The following is a 6,000-nucleotide window of genomic DNA, read 5'->3' as shown; positions in this document are numbered from 1 at the left end:
CACTAGTCTAACTATGAGACAACAGGTACCACTAGTCTAACTATGAGACAACAGGTACCACTAGTCTAACAATGAGACAACAGGTACCACTAGTCTAACAATGAGACAACAGGTACCACGAGTCTAACTATGAGACAACAGGTACCACTAGTCTAACTATGAGACAACAGGTACCAACAGTCTAACTATGAGACAACAGGTACCACTAGTCTAACTATGAGACAACAGGTACCACTAGTCTAACTATGAGACAACAGGTACCACTAGTCTAACTATGAGACAACAGGTACCACTAGTCTAACTATGAGACAACAGGTACCACTAGTCTAACTATGAGACAACAGGTACCACTAGTCTAACTATGAGACAACAGGTACCACTAGTCTAACTATGAGACAACAGGTACCACTAGTCTAACTATGAGACAACAGGTACCACTAGTCTAACTATGAGACAACAGGTACCACTAGTCTAACTATGAGACAACAGGTACCACTAGTCTAACTATGAGACAACGGGTACCACTAGTCTAACTATGAGACAACAGGTACCACTAGTCTAACTATGAGACAACGGGTACCACTAGTCTAACTATGAGACAACGGGTACCACTAGTCTAACTATGAGACAACAGGTACCACTAGTCTAACTATGAGACAACAGGTACCACTAGTCTAACTATGAGACAACAGGTACCACTAGTCTAACTATGAGACAACAGGTACCACTAGTCTAACTATGAGACAACAGGTACCACTAGTCTAACTATGAGACAACAGGTACCACTAGTCTAACTATGAGACAACAGGTACCACTAGTCTAACTATGAGACAACAGGTACCACTAGTCTAACTATGAGACAACAGGTACCACTAGTCTAACTATGAGACAACAGGTACCACTAGTCTAACTATGAGACAACAGGTACCACTAGTCTAACTATGAGACAACAGGTACCACTAGTCTAACTATGAGACAACAGGTACCACTAGTCTAACTATGAGACAATAGGTACCACTAGTCTAACTTTGAGACAACAGGTACCACTAGTCTAACTATGAGACAACAGGTACCACTAGTCTAACTATGAGACAACAGGTACCACTAGTCTAACTATGAGACAACAGGTACCACTAGTCTAACTATGAGACAACAGGTACCACTAGTCTAACTATGAGACAACAGGTACCACGAGTCTAACTATGAGACAACAGGTACCACTAGTCTATCTATGAGACAACAGGTACCACTAGTCTAACTATGAGACAACAGGTACCACTAGTCTAACTATGAGACAACAGGTACCACTAGTCTAACTATGAGACAACAGGTACCACTAGTCTAACTATGAGACAACAGGTACCACTAGTCTAACTATGAGACAACAGGTACCACTAGTCTAACTATGAGACAACAGGTACCACTAGTCTAACTATGAGACAACAGGTACCACTAGTCTAACTATGAGACAACAGGTACCACTAGTCTAACAATGAGACAACAGGTACCACTAGTCTAACCATGAGACAACAGGTACCACTAGTCTAACCATGAGACAACAGGTACCACTAGTCTAACTATGAGACAACAGGTACCACTAGTCTAACTATGAGACAACAGGTACCACTAGTCTAACTATGAGACAACAGGTACCACTAGTCTAACTATGAGACAACAGGTACCACTAGTCTAACTATGAGACAACAGGTACCACTAGTCTAACTATGAGACAACAGGTACCACTAGTCTAACTATGAGACAACAGGTACCAACAGTCTAACTATGAGACAACAGGTACCACTAGTCTAACTATGAGACAACAGGTACCACTAGTCTAACTATGAGACAACAGGTACCACTAGTCTAACTATGAGACAACAGTACCACTAGTCTAACTAGGAGACAACAGACCACTAGTCTAACTATGAGACAACAGGTACCACTAGTCTAACTATGAGACAACAGGTACCACTAGTCTAACTATGAGACAACAGGTACAACAGTACCACTAGCTAACTATGAGCAACAGGTACCACTAGTCTAACATGAGACAACAGGTACCCCTAGTCTAACATGAGACAACAGGTACCACTAGTCTAACTATGAGACAACAGGTACCATAGTCTAACAATGAACAACAGGTACCACTAGTCTAACAATGAGACAACAAGGTACACTAGTCTAACTATGAGACAACAGGTACCAACTAGTCTAACTATGAGACAACAGGTCCATAGTCTAACTATGAGACAACGGGTACCACTAGTCTAACTATGAGACAACAGGTACCACTAGTCTAAACTAGGAGAACAACCAGGGTACCAACTAGTCTAACTATGAGACAACAGGTACCACTAGTCTAACTATAGACAACCGGTACCCACTAGTCTAACTATGAGACAACAGGTACCACTAGTCTAACTATGAGACACAGGTACCACTAGTCTAACTATGCAGACAACAGGTACCACTAGTCTAACTATGAACAACGGTACCACTAGTCTAACTATGAGACAACAGGTACCACTAGTCTAACTATGAGACAACAGGTTACCACAGTCTAACTATGAGACAACAGGTACCACTAGTCTAACTATGAGACAACAGGTACACTAGTCTAACATGAGACAACAGGTACCAACTAGTCTAACTATGAGACCACAGGTACACTAGTCTAAACATGGACAACAGGACCACTAGTCTAACATGAGACAACAGGTACCCACTAGTCTAACTATGAGACAACAGGTACCACTATCTAACTATGAGACAACAGGTACCCACTAGTCTAACTATGAGACAACAGGTTACCACTAGTCTAACTATGAGACAACAGGTACCACTAGTCTAACTATGAGACAACAGGTACCACTAGTCTAACTATGAGACAACAGGTACCACTAGTCTAACTATGAGACAACAGGTACCACTAGTCTAACTATGAGACAACAGGTACCACTAGTCTAACTATGAGACAACAGGTACCACTAGTCTAACTATGAGAACAGTCCACTAGTCTAACTATGAACAGGTACCACTAGTCTAACTATGAGACAACAGGTACCACTAGTCTAACTATGAGACAACAGGTACCACTAGTCTAACTATGAGACAACAGGTACCCACTAGTCTAACTATGAGACAACAGGTACCACTAGTCTAACTATGAGACAACAGGTACCACTAGTCTAACTATGAGACAACAGGTACCACTAGTCTAACTATGAGACAACAGGTACCACTAGTCTAACTATGAGACAACAGGTACCACTAGTCTAACTATGAGACAACAGGTACCACTAGTCTAACTATGAGACAACAGGTACCACTAGTCTAACTATGAAGACAACAGGTACACTAGTCTAACTATGAGACAACAGGTACCAACAGTCTAACTATGAGACAACAGGTACCACTAGTCTAACTATGAGACAACAGGTACCACTAGTCTAACAATGAGACAACAGGTACCAACAGTCTAACTATGAGACAACAGGTACCACTAGTCTAACTATGAGACAACAGGTACCACTAGTCTAACAATGAGACAACAGGTACCACTAGTCTAACTATGAGACAACAGGTACCACTAGTCTACCTATGAGACAACAGGTACCACTAGTCTAACAATGAGACAACAGGTACCACTAGTCTAACTATGAGACAACAGGTACCACTAGTCTACCTATGAGACAACAGGTACCACTAGTCTAACTATGAGACAACAGGTACCACTAGTCTAACTATGAGACAACAGGTACCACTAGTCTAACAATGAGACAACAGGTACCACTAGTCTAACTATGAGACAACAGGTACCACTAGTCTAACAATGAGACAACAGGTACCACTAGTCTAACAATGAGACAACAGGTACCACTAGTCTAACAATGAGACAACAGGTACCACTAGTCTAACTATGAGACAACAGGTACCACTAGTCTAACTATGAGACAACAGGTACCACTAGTCTAACTATGAGACAACAGGTACCACTAGTCTAACTATGAGACAACAGGTACCACTAGTCTAACTATGAGACAACAGGTACCACTAGTCTAACTATGAGACAACAGGTACCACTAGTCTAACTATGAGACAACAGGTACCACTAGTCTAACTACGAGACAACAGGTACCACTAGTCTAACTATGAGACAACAGGTACCACTAGTCTAACTATGAGACAACAGGTACCACTAGTCTAACTATGAGACAACAGGTACCACTAGTCTAACTATGAGACAACAGGTACCACTAGTCTAACTATGAGACAACAGGTACCAACAGTCTAACTATGAGACAACAGGTACCACTAGTCTAACTATGAGACAACAGGTTCCACTAGTCTAACTATGAGACAACAGGTACCACTAGTCTAACTATGAGACAACAGGTACCACTAGTCTAACTATGAGACAACAGGTACCACTAGTCTACCTATGAGACAACAGGTACCACTAGTCTAACTATGAGACAACAGGTACCACTAGTCTAACTATGAGACAACAGGTACCACTAGTCTAACTATGAGACAACAGGTACCACTAGTCTAACTATGAGACAACAGGTACCACTAGTCTAACTATGAGACAACAGGTACCACTAGTCTAACTATGAGACAACAGGTACCACTAGTCTAACTATGAGACAACAGGTACCACTAGTCTAACTATGAGACAACAGGTACCACTAGTCTAACTATGAGACAACAGGTACCACTAGTCTAACTATGAGACAACAGGTACCACTAGTCTAACTATGAGACAACAGGTACCACTAGTCTAACTATGAGACATTCACCCCCTTTTGAAGATATTTGTTGAAAATACTGTTTATGTTTTATGTTAAATACTGTGTGTCCCAGTGAGAATAAGGGAGTTTTATATTAAATACTGTGTGTCCCAGTGAGAATAAGGGAGTTTTATATTAAATACTGTGTGTCCCAGTGAGAATAAGGGAGTTTTATGTTAAATACTGTGTGTCCCAGTGAGAATAAGGGAGTTTTATATTAAATACTGTGTGTCCCAGTGAGAATAAGGGAGTTTTATGTTAAATACTGTGTGTCCCAATGAGAATAAGGGAGTTTTATATTAAATACTGTGTGTCCCAGTGAGAATAAGGGAGTTTTATATAACATACTGTGTGTCCCAGTGAGAATAAGGGAGTTTTATATTAAATACTGTGTGTCCCAATGAGAATAAGGGAGTTTTATGTTAAATACTGTGTGTCCCAATGAGAATTAGGGAGTTTTATATTAAATACTGTGTGTCCCAATGAGAATAAGGGAGTTTTATATTAAATACTGTGTGTCCCAATGAGAATAAGGGAGTTTTATGTTAAATACTGTGTGTCCCAGTGAGAATAAGGGAGTTTTATGTAAAATACTGTGTGTCCCAATGAGAATAAGGGAGTTTTATATAACATACTGTGTGTCCCAATGAGAATAAGGGAGTTTTATATTAAATACTGTGTGTCCCAGTGAGAATAAGGGAGTTTTATGTTAAATACTGTGTGTCCCAGTGAGAATAAGGGAGTTTTATGTTAAATACTGTGTGTCCCAGTGAGAATAAGGGAGTTTTATGTTAAATACTGTGTGTCCCAGTGAGAATAAGGGAGTTTTATGTTAAATACTGTGTGTCCCAGTGAGAATAAGGGAGTTTTATGTTAAATACTGTGTGTCCCAGTGAGAATAAGGGAGTTTTATGTTAAATACTGTGTGTCCCAGTGAGAATAAGGGAGTTTTATATAACATACTGTGTGTCCCAATGAGAATAAGGGAGTTTTATATAACATACTGTGTGTCCCAGTGAGAATAAGGGAGTTTTATATTAAATACTGTGTGTCCCAGTGAGAATAAGGGAGTTTTATATAACATACTGTGTGTCCCAGTGAGAATTAGGGAGTTTTATGTTAAATACTGTGTGTCCCAGTGAGAATAAGGGAGTTTTATATAACATACTGTGTGTCCCAGTGAGAATAAGGGTGTTTTATATTAAAT

The sequence above is a fragment of the Oncorhynchus kisutch genome, unplaced genomic scaffold, assembly GCF_002021735.2.
Source record: "Oncorhynchus kisutch isolate 150728-3 unplaced genomic scaffold, Okis_V2 Okis07a-Okis12b_hom, whole genome shotgun sequence".
Taxonomy (NCBI): domain Eukaryota; kingdom Metazoa; phylum Chordata; class Actinopteri; order Salmoniformes; family Salmonidae; genus Oncorhynchus; species Oncorhynchus kisutch.
The sequence above is the reverse complement of the archived record's forward strand: the minus strand, read 5'-3'. Positions refer to the sequence as shown.